Genomic DNA, 11,359 nt, shown 5'->3' on the forward strand with positions numbered 1-11,359 from the left:
AATCAAGAAAGTAAATCATCCACTCAGGTGGAATAAAACCGTCTAGAAAGAAAATTAAGTGGGTGAAGAGGTGTTAAAACTAACATACACTCTCTCTCTCTAGTGATTTAAAAGTTCATTTTAGCTGAACATTTCAAATGGATTTATCTCCTTTCGAGGGTTAGAATGTTTTATAATTGCAATAAACACAAATGTTGATTAACAAATTGTTTTGTTCGAGAAAAACTTGTGATATTTCTATGTCAAAGTTACAATCGCATTGGAAAAAGCGAAATTTCCGTTGAGTTGAGTACATTTTCGAGTGTTTTTATGCAACAAATGAAACTAAATGTTGAATGCTCGATTATTCGATTAAATCACGAACTCATCGCTACATTTTTAGTTAATGTAGAGAGAGAGTGGGAGGAGGCGGGCCAAACATAACGAGCTAATTGCTGTCGAAGCCAAAAACGATCTTTGGACTAATTGTTGCAGAAATTGCGAACGATCCAGAGATCTCACCCTCTCACTCAGCCGCCCACCGCGCCATCTCTTTCGAGCGCAGTGTAGCCATCTCTCTCGAACTGTCAGTCAATTAGAGCAAAAGCGCTAGAGAGATCATTAGAGACAACAAAAAGGATAGAAAGCATTTTGAGTGGCAGTGATAGATTGTTGAATTGTTAAAGAATTGCGAGATTGGCTTGCCAGAATAGAGAACTGTATTGGCATTCGGCCATATGCCATTTCTGGCCATACTTATATCAAACAGGAGCAGCAGCCGCATCAGTTGGAGCGGTTAAGTGACTAATTTATGGCCTTTTATGTAAGCCAAAGCAATAATACTGATTCCACACTCGCGTTTCAGTCTGCGACTTGGACTCCTCGACTCTGACTTTGACCACTTTCTGCAATGGTAGCAATTCATCTAATTGCCGGTGACGGTGCCGTTTGATGGACAGTCCGCTGGACTGTATAAAGAGAATTATACAACAATCAGAACAGCAATAAGCCAACCATACCGGGCAACGAACACAAAAGCAACGATGCATTGGCTATCCGCCGTCTTATCAGAAACACACCTGTTGGTCAGCGAAAAATCCCCAAGGGATGTGGCATGCACCATTCCGCTGCTAACCCCCAACAACAAAGAGAAGAGCACATATTCCTAACTAATTTCGGATGCCTTATCATGCTGGGAACCATCTTTATCAGCTTTGAATTTGCCATCTAATAAATACAAAGTTAAGCTAGTTTAATATTTTCTCGATCTAGGATAACAACCTCTTATGTTGTACTAATCTCTCCCATTGCTTTAATAAACTTCTTTTTTTTTCTTTTGATCTTCTCACACGTGTTTTTCGTTTTGTCATCAATTTACGGAAATCAATCAAATAAGCTTTAACCATTCTCCCGGGTTTTCTGCCCGAGGAAGTGAAAACTTTTGAATGAAAATCATCAACGAACGAAACGTCTTTGGGTCGCTCCACTATTATATTTGGGTTTTATAGTCTAAAGTGCTGAGTGGAGCTTAAATCACAGTCTAATGAGTGTCGACGACAGAAACCGAAAATCAAAACTTTTCACACACATCCGAAAGTCGAATCTACATAAATCAATAAAAGATATAACTTAAAAAAAGGAAGATTTTTTAAAGAACCAATCAAAGCGACATTACGAACCCGCTAGTGTCATAAAAAACCAAACAAAAACCTGAGGGTTAAGAAAGAAAATGTTCCCTTCCAGCTAGTACTTACGAAATCATTCTGGGACTTTATCTTTACAACAACACTCAAAAAGGTGTCAGAACAGGTGCAGCATCGCAAGATGATGATGGGAATGCAGCAAATAGTCCAAGCAGCAGATATCAATTTTATATACAACGAAAATCGGTTTATATTTATTTTTATTGCGCATACGCAGTGTGACTTTAGTTTATGATGAGAGCGTAGCCAGCCGCAACGGAAGTCATTTGTCCGAGTCGCCGAGCCAACAAAACATACAAGCATACAAACGAAAAAAAATACAAAAAGGGAGCTTAGAATCGGTTTTGTAGAAAAAGAACAAGTATTAGTCGAATAAGATAACAAAAAAACAAGAAACCCACAGAGCTCAGTACTCAGTACTCAGTACTGTACTGTACTGGCTCTTTTTTTTTGTGATTGCCAGTAGTTGTTGCGATTACGTCACTGTCACAGTGCAAGGCAGATATGAGATGGCGAAATGTAAGGCACAGGCAGATATCCTGTAATATTAAGCAATATAATATGCAATACTAAACTTATGAATGAAGAATTAGGCATTCATTTGTGGTATAACTATGCTTGATACAAATTTGAAAAGTTCACACAAAATGAAGCTACAGTGACTGAATTTCAACCCAACCAAACAAACTCATGTTAAGATATGATTTCGTTCCACATGATTTTCAAGATATATATAATCCGTTGTTCGCTGGACTCCCAATGGAGATCTGGGAATCATATCATATACCCCTGGCCAATTATCGTTAGGGTAATGGATGCTGTCTGTCACATTTGCCGGCATGGCCGCGGATGATGAGGAAGATGATGAAGATCCGCCAGTTCCCATGGTCGAATCGTTATATATAAAGTACAGCTAGGCCGATCTGCTGAGCCATGCCACAGCTGACCAGGGCGCTAGAAGAAGAAGAACAACTCAATCAAGCGAGTGCGAAACTTCAAGTTCATCGTGATGTGGATGGGAACCGAGCGTGTCCATTACACTAGTCCCTCGGCCCAAGTGAATGCACTGAGAAAAATTAAGATCGTTTGCTATGCTGATGCCGTACATATATCATCTACAATTTGGTAGCTTTGTTAGAACGTAATAACAGCTATAACATCTATTTGAAATAATTTCCTTTTACCATCAATAGAGATTTCTTTCTGTGCACTTCGCTGAGTGCCTGTGAGATTCTCTGGCCATGACAAGCGCGGGCCCAATGCTAATGCCGATGCTAATGCCATTATTATTGTTGCTATTTGCGCTACTGTTGCCCGAAGGCGTTAAGAACTACAAAATAGCGACAAAGTGTAAGCTTAACCGAAGAGAGGAAGCCGGCGAATAAAAAAAAAAGCGAACAACAATCGCAGCAAGCTGAAAAATTACATTGGGAAATCCGATTAGCAGCTGACCGTTCCGCGGAACCTCAAGATCGCAGTTTTGTGGAGTTGGATAATGCAGGGATTACATTATCGCTGGATCTCAATATTTTCGGTCTTGATTGGGACAAAAGCTACATCATTTAATTTCACTTTTCTTCTACTCGACCATTTGTGTATTATATAAATTATCCTTACTTTACTCAAGCTCAGCATTTTATTCTCGTTCGCTGACAAATAAATGAAAATCTTATCTAAGCAGGTGAAATGCACAAATCCCTTCCCACCGACATTCAATTTTATGAGCCCTTGGCTTTTTCGGAAGTTCTTTCTTTCATTTCCAATACGCTTTTTAGTGCGCTTTGTTCGTACTCATTTCCATTTTCGGGCATCGATCGGTTCGCTTTGTTGGGCATTTGACTTCTTTTATTTTTAATAAGACTGACATTCGCTTATCAGACTGGGGCTTCGTGTAATATTTATGTGGCATTTTGTCACCGCGACACCATTCTTCGTGGTGACCTTTCTCTCTGCGTCGGTCTGTCGGTCAACTACTTGAAAGAAAATTTAAATTTTAGCATAAATTTATGGGACTGACAAGATATTCTCAGAGACATCATCATCATTGCTTTTATTATCATCAAGGCGGTATTTGTTTTGTGAGTGCATTTATACATTTTAGATGCGATATTCAGTAGTTTATGTATCTGCGCTGACGGCTTCTTTTTACGATTTTCACAGAAATTTTCAAAAATCAAACGAATATATATTTCATTCTTAAGAATACAAAAATATATATATGAATATCCAAAGTGTATATAATAAATGTATAATAAATGTAGTATAAATGTATGTATATTATATATTAATAAAAAATACATATAAATTATAGCTACTCTCTGTTATTTCCAACAAAATTAGAGTGCCCGATCTGAGAAAAGCAGAATCCCACTTTATTGACCAACTCCCACCAAACTAAAAGGCGCGTTTGGACATTTATATTTATTCCTTTCGGCCAGCAGCCCATTCATTGATTTTTGGAACCTTCTTTCACTCAACGAGTGAGTGGAGCTTGTCCACTAAATTAGCATTAACATTCATTTGGTTTTTGGTCTTCAGATCAAAATTCGTTTGTTTGTTTGTATTGCGTGAGCTTAGTGGCCAAAGGCTTAAAGCCCAAGAGCTAAATTCAATGCAATGCTAAAGACGAACGCATTTATCATCGATAGGCAATAGGCATTGATATGCTAAACTGCAGTTGGCTTTTCTTGGTATCCCAATAGTCACTGCCAACTAATACATGAATATATGTATATCGGAGATCGGTTTACCTATCCCCATTTCTTTGGGGCCACGGCTTTCGGTATTGGGTTCGCTTTTTATCAATCAAGTTCCCTGCGGTGCGGCGTGTTGACGTCTCTCTTATTACAACAGCATGATTATGGCGTATTAGCCCTATTAAATGTCTCATGACATCGATGTTGACTCAAGGTGTTAGGGTGTGTCATAATACTGGACGAAACGGGAGCGGGAACTTGGGAAGTTGGGGTTTCTATGGTGGGCTTAGCTAAACTCTGCCATGGCTTTTGAACGTGGACCTCTCTTACCTTAGGTTGCATAAATAATTGAGTAGCAGGAATTTGTTTAGAATTTAAAGCCTACGCATTTAAGTCTCACTCCATTCGTAGTTTCCTATGAAATAAAATTCCACAAATGAGTAACGCCTTGACGAATCCGCTCACAATGCTGCCAACCAGCCACTTGCCAACGAGCAGCAGGAAGCGGACAGGAAATTTGCGATTAGTCAAATTAACGGTCGCATGGCACAATTAAGCTAAGCCAAATCAAACACAACAAGATAATGGAAGCCACAGCTCATGTTCGGAGGCAAATTCAATTATCCAAATTGCTATCGTTTCACATGGATTTCGATTGGCATCAACAAAAGTAACCGAATCGCTCTTGTAATGCTCTCAAAGTCAAACTTAATTTTGGATCACCTTGAGAACAGCACACACACTCACACCAAAAAAAAAAAAATAATAAGAAAAGAAAAAAGGGCGGTAGCTCATGGTAAATATTCTGGAAGTGCTACCTGATCATTGCATAATTGCTGCCAATGAACAACAGCAAGCACAACAACGTCGACGAAAATTACATAAGAAAGCAATAAAAGGTTAAGAAAGAGAGTGGGAAATGTTTGTTGTCCAAAGTCAGTAGAAGTATGATGTAAACTCCGCCGGCAGACAATGTTCCAAAGAAAAAGGAAAAGAAAAAGAAAAAACACAGACGTACTACGGTAATGACAACAACAACTAAGCGCAAAAAATGCTCAACTGCGGTAAATAGCCAACAACAACAACAAGAGCAGAATGAACAGAAACACCAAAAAATAAAAAAAATATTTAAAAAAATGTACATATAAAGGTAAAAATAAACAACGCTGGCAAGTCAAGTTGCCGCTTGTTGTGCGTTTTTTCTTTTTTTTTTTGCACTGGTGTCTGTGTCTAAGTCTAAGTCTAAGTCGCTCGCCTGTGTGTGCGTGTGTATCTGTGTGAGTACGTGCAGACACCCAAAAACCCGCCCCATTCCGACTCGCAAGGCGGAAAAATCAAAAGGTGTAAAGAGGTTACGCCATAACAACCTCTAGAATGAGCTACAAACCAAAAAATATTTGCCATAACAATAATAACAATTTAAATAAAAATATGATTTTCATTACCAGCCAGAAATAACAATATATACTATATGTTTATATGGGAATTACTAACTGAACATCTTATTTTCGTGAGAACAAAAATGCCCCAAACTATGTAGCGCACACTTTGGTTATGACCAAAAGCCAAAAAAATCAAGCCACTTATTATTACCACAAGGTACAAAGCAGCCAGTCAGCTTGTTCTCGTTGCTGCTGTTTGCTGTTGTTGTACTTGTCGTGTTCGACTGCAAAATACAAAAAAAAAAACAGAAAAATACAGGAAAAAAATTGCGCCAACAAAAAGTACAGACATTGGGTAAAAAGAGTGAAAAAAAATAAGCAACCGACAGCCAAACGATGGAGTCAAAAGACCAAAATAAAAAACCAAAAAATGCCAGACTCCGGCTCTTTGCACGTGATACATTCATCATGAACTTGAATTTGAATTTTTAAGTTTAATGGTTAATCCATTGTGTGGTTGTTGTTGGGTTGTTGTTGTTGTTTCTGCTGGCGTTTCTTGTGCAGGCAACAATTTGCGAGCACTTGTTACCAATGCTGCTGTTGCTGCTGCTTTTGTTATTTCTCGTTTTTGTGTCTGGCCCTCTTTTTTTCCAACGTTTTATTTTGTTTTTGGACTGAGGCTGAGAGCCGACAATTGCAGCAATTGCTTTTGTTGTTGTTGTCACTTGCACTTGTTGCGCTGCTGTCTTGTTTGCGTCTTTATCGGCATCATCATCATCACGAGCATTATTGTATAACGCCGAGGACTCCCCCGCTGAGCGCACCGAAAACAAAAAGGGCTAGCTTATCCTCAGCTCAGCCGCAAGGTTTTGCCATGCCACGCCCCCTCACCCACAGAGAGCCGAAGTACGCCCACTTATGTATGCGCAACCTGCGAAAATCTGTTGACAGGAGCTCGATCTATTGTATTGACGGCTTTTGTTTTGAGGGTGGCAACTCGGAAAAAGAAGAAAACACAAATCCTTTCCGAAGAAAAAGTGCCAAATAGAAAGATAAGATAGGTAAATTGATGTAAGCATTTGCATATTTAAAATAATTGAAGCAAGATACTGCTTAAAATTTTTCTGTGAAATCGAAAGTCGCAAGTTTGTGTCTTAAGTCTTTTGTTCGTGTGCGAAGTCTTTGGTTTCAATGATGTTAGTTAAAAATAACAACAATTAGAAAGACCCCATCAATTTTATTTTCAAAAAGTAAAAGACTTAATAAACTGCAGATATGTATATCACTTTAATTGATAACCACCCCATTTTAAATAATCACAGTCGTTTATTTAAAAGTGAAATAAATCGAAGTGTTAAGTGGAAAGAACGCCACCAATAAAATGCCATTAATAATGTACCCATAAAATATTGAGCCTTTCGTTCGCTTAAGCTGAAATTGCTCGAAAATAAAGCACCCAATATAAGTAGCAATATAAATTGAAGAGTATATATTTGCTTTAGCTCTGTAGACAGCACACAAGTAACTACATCTCATTCTGAAACAATCTCATTATTATTGCAATCAGGTTTCCTCGATGTTCACTTCATTTTCGTTTCGTTTTTGAAAATTAGTCAAAAAACGTGCGCATGGGGGGCGAATCTTTCTTGGGGGTGGGACGCCCTGCTCGACTGCGTGCGCTCTCTTAAACGAATTATGAATAAAGCAATCAGTTTTTTTTTTTTCTTGAGGGCCACGTTGGCAACTAATTTCGACCTTGCATACAATTTTAATTAAGTTTTTTTTTTGTCCGTTCATGCGCACATGGTTATATGTACATTTATTTTGTATATATGTACATCACATACCATAAAGAAGAGGCAGCAGCAGAAACAGAAGGGTGTCGTCGACAGCCCCGCTGCTGATGACAATGATAATTTGTAAGCTAAAGTTAATTTCGTACTACGTTTTACGTGCTGGCTTCAACTTGAACTATAAAAAGTGGGCAAGGAAAACCGTGAAAATGATCAAGTTCAACTGGGCAATTGCTCGACTGATTTAAGTAAATGAATCGTATTATATAATTAGAACTTTTTCGAAGATTCTCAACTTTCTGGCGCTTAAATCTGCTTCTTCCCAACACCACATCTCCATATCCTCGTGCCTATATTTTCCGTTCTCTCCTTTTTTATGCTTTCCTTCGCCTCGCTTCGATCGCCGTTGCATATTTTCAATTTTTTGCATTTTCAACATAAATTAGCCGTCTCCCAGTGACCCCCAACACGAGTTCTTCTTCTTCTTCGACTTCTTGCCAATTCGCTTGTCTCTTTTCGCTCTTCTTGGCCAGAAATAGACATCGGTTAGGCCAAGAGCAAAATTCCTGGCGTCAGAAAGGAACGTGGACAAAACAGGCATTGGAAAAAAGTGAAGCGTTAATAAAACGGCACTAAAGGAACACACACGGCAAGCGACACACAACGGGTTAAAAGGGGGGCGCGTTGGCAGGGGAGGCGTGGCAGGGACCAAGTGGAGTCTGCACAAGATGTAACCAAAGTCCAGGCCCAAGATCGTCATCATCATCATCATCATCGCCATCAACAGCAGCATAACAGCATCATCATTATGATGCAAAGGAACCCAGTGAAGCTCCAGAGCAAAGAGTGACGCGAGAAGATGAAAGAAAGATTTTTAAAGAAATAAGGCGCACAAGAACTTGGATTCGCCTTCGGTTTCTGCATTCGAACAACAGATCGAAAAGAAAACCGTTTTCCTGAGCATAAGGGCGCAGCAATACCATTCACTTAAGTTGCTTCAAATGGTTAGGATCCGAGAAGTAATCATTTCCCAAAGTAACCAATCTCCTCATATAATCCTCACAAGATTCTATCGATTCATTCTATCCTATCTCACAAGCACCTACTACTCAGCATTCCATTTAGTGGGTATCAAGATATCGAGCAAATCCAACTGTATCCATGTGTGTGGGGTTTTGGGCGTTGGGATCGGTGCTGCAAGAGATTCTTCTTCTTTTTCCAGCGGCTTCTTCCTCTTTTTCATGTGCTTCCTCCGCTTTGGTCGCGTCTTCAATTGCTGTTCTTGATGTTGTTGTTGTTGCTGTTGTTGTTGTCAGGCGTGTGCGGTGCGCGTTGAATCCGCTATAACAGTGTTAGTACGTTAGTAGGTATACAAACAGGTAAAACAGGTATTCCCAGCCGCTCTGCCGTGCTCATCATCATGATCATCGCGATGATTACGTTCTTTTGCTGCTGCTGCTGCTGCTGCTTTTGCTCTTTTACCACCACAATGGGCTGGCTGGCTGGCTATCCGCTTCTTGCTTCACTTGAAGCATTATTTTAGCGAGTCGCCGTCGATGACGACAATTGAGCAAATAAAGATAAGAACCAAAAAAGAGTTGTAAAAAAAAACAATTGAAAACATATCGCGAAACTATTTCCTTACGATATAAGCATGGCATTCGAGTAGCTAGTATTTTTTTAAATAATTTAAACAATTGTTGCTTTTATTAAATTATGAAAATTGACTTTTGCTTGGTAACACACTTTTTTTATTCCAAACAAGACATTTTACCAATGTCTGCACTTTGATATATCAAAATAAATTAAAAATATACTGATACTGATTATTTTCTTCGAGTGTACAACACCATCGCACAATGGCAAGCACTACCAGCCAAGAAGGAGTGAATGAGATCGAACGATCCAAGCGCATTGAGGCCCAAAGGAACACATTCTTAAACACAGCAATTACCCAGCGAAATGGGCGACGGCGGGCAAAGAGGGGCTCCCCGCCCGGGGAGCAGAAGATGCAGACACTAAAAACGAGAAAATTCTGTTGGCTCCGTGGGCCCTCTTCTACGCCCATACCGCCCCCTTCTTCAAACGAACCCCACCCAACTAAACAAGAACCCAACTACCAAAGCCAAAGTCAAGGCATTAACAGCCCAGTGAACACACTCACTCACACACTTGCCATGTGCAATTCCACACTTACGTATATCGGTATAGATGTATACATATAGACAAGATATATATATATATATGGATCTGGCGAGCAGTGTCGGTCGTGGTCTATACCTTTGGTGGCCTAGGTCTGGGCCAACAACAAAAACCAGCTCGATTCCCATTGGGTTCGCAATTAAGAACTTGAGATTCGCTTTTGGTTAGAGATCTCGATCCACTATCTGAACTCTGGGCTTATATTATAATCGCTTTAACAATCATTTTAGAATAAGAAAGGCTTTAACTAAACTAAACTTACTTGTTAACTGCAACAAAATTGGGTTTCAATTTTTTCCTGAAAATAAATCAAAGATCAATCAGTATTTAGTATAGAACTTTTTGCAATTAATATAAACATAATACAAATTCTCGCTTTCAAGAACATTCTATGTACACAATGTACATATAATCAATCTTTTAGTACAACCAAAATCTGTGCATATGTTTGTTCTGGACCAGAACACTTGCATTTTGGCCAACGAGCGGCTTTTTGAGTGAGAGTGAAGTTGGCGCAGGAACAATGCAGCAACAACAACGCAGGGGGAGGGGGGGAGGTTCTTCAGAAGGCTCCACCGACCGAGAAGAAGAAGAGCCATCGGAAAACCTCTACTAACGCCAACATCATGACATTAACATTGCCGCTGCCTCAACGGCAAAGTCACAGTCAAAGCCAAAGTTACCAACAGGTTTTCTCTGCCTGCCACTTCGGCCTCTGATTCTCAGAGCCGCTCTTTCTCAAATTCTCTCGCGATACACATCGATGCACGGAAATAAAATGAGTTTCAGTTTCAATTGAATTACAAATTCTGCCTATTATTTTCAACCAGAAACCAATATTTTGAATATGTGTTATTTTTTAAAATTTAAACTTGTTATGAAATTAAAAATAAAAGTATTTAGTTGATCTCTGTCTTATTTTATTCTTCTTTTAGGTTTTTAAAAGGCAGCACCAATTTCTTATGGTGCAGCTCTCTCACCTGCGAACGAGGCTTCGTTTTCAGTTTCGGACGTGAGTTCGTCTTCGTTTTTAGCTTCGGCTCGCTCTCTCTCTCTCTACCTCCGCACACCAGCTCAAAGTTAGCTGTAAATTTGTTACGTCGCCGCAAAAGAGCGTATGCGTGCGTGTATGTATATGGGTGTGTGTGTCACACAGGTGTGCGACGCTCTGAATTCGCCGTCGCTTACATCACTTGCCCTGCATGTGTGTGTGTCGGTGAAATAACGTTAGTTATCCGTTGGCAGCGCACCTGTGCGGGTTGAAAAGAGATGGAGCTAGGCCTTCTTATTTGCCATTCTAAGCGCATTCTAAGCGATCTTCTCTCACATACACACGCATGCGCACAAGGATTTAGGGGAAGGAGAGAGCAGGTGAAAGAGAGAGAGTGAGAGAGTGGGCAGGAGAGTGAGACGCACACCTGAGAGCGAGAAATGCCTGCGTTGCCAACTATTTTGCCGTTTAATTTCGCTTATATGGGTACATTTTTCCATCTTACTTGCCGCTGTTGCTTCTTCTTATTTGGCTCGTTATTTCTTCTTATTGTATTTACCGCGGTTCTCTTTCCTTCGATGTACACAAACACACTCGCACAGATATAATAATG

At 39.7% G+C, this 11,359-nt stretch overlaps 1 long non-coding RNA gene across 1 annotated transcript in view; it reads right to left on the reverse strand.

Moving 5' to 3' along the window:
- Nucleotides 1–11,359, reverse strand: part of LOC117146681 — a 54,220-nt gene that overhangs the window by 26,789 nt on the left and 16,072 nt on the right. Inside the window, exon 2 of the long non-coding RNA XR_004459815.1 lies at nt 10,018–10,053. This is a non-coding gene — a long non-coding RNA (uncharacterized LOC117146681). The remainder of the gene's footprint in view (nt 1–10,017; nt 10,054–11,359) is intronic.

Source organism: Drosophila mauritiana, chromosome X (assembly GCF_004382145.1).
Source record: "Drosophila mauritiana strain mau12 chromosome X, ASM438214v1, whole genome shotgun sequence".
In the NCBI taxonomy this organism is placed as follows: domain Eukaryota; kingdom Metazoa; phylum Arthropoda; class Insecta; order Diptera; family Drosophilidae; genus Drosophila; species Drosophila mauritiana.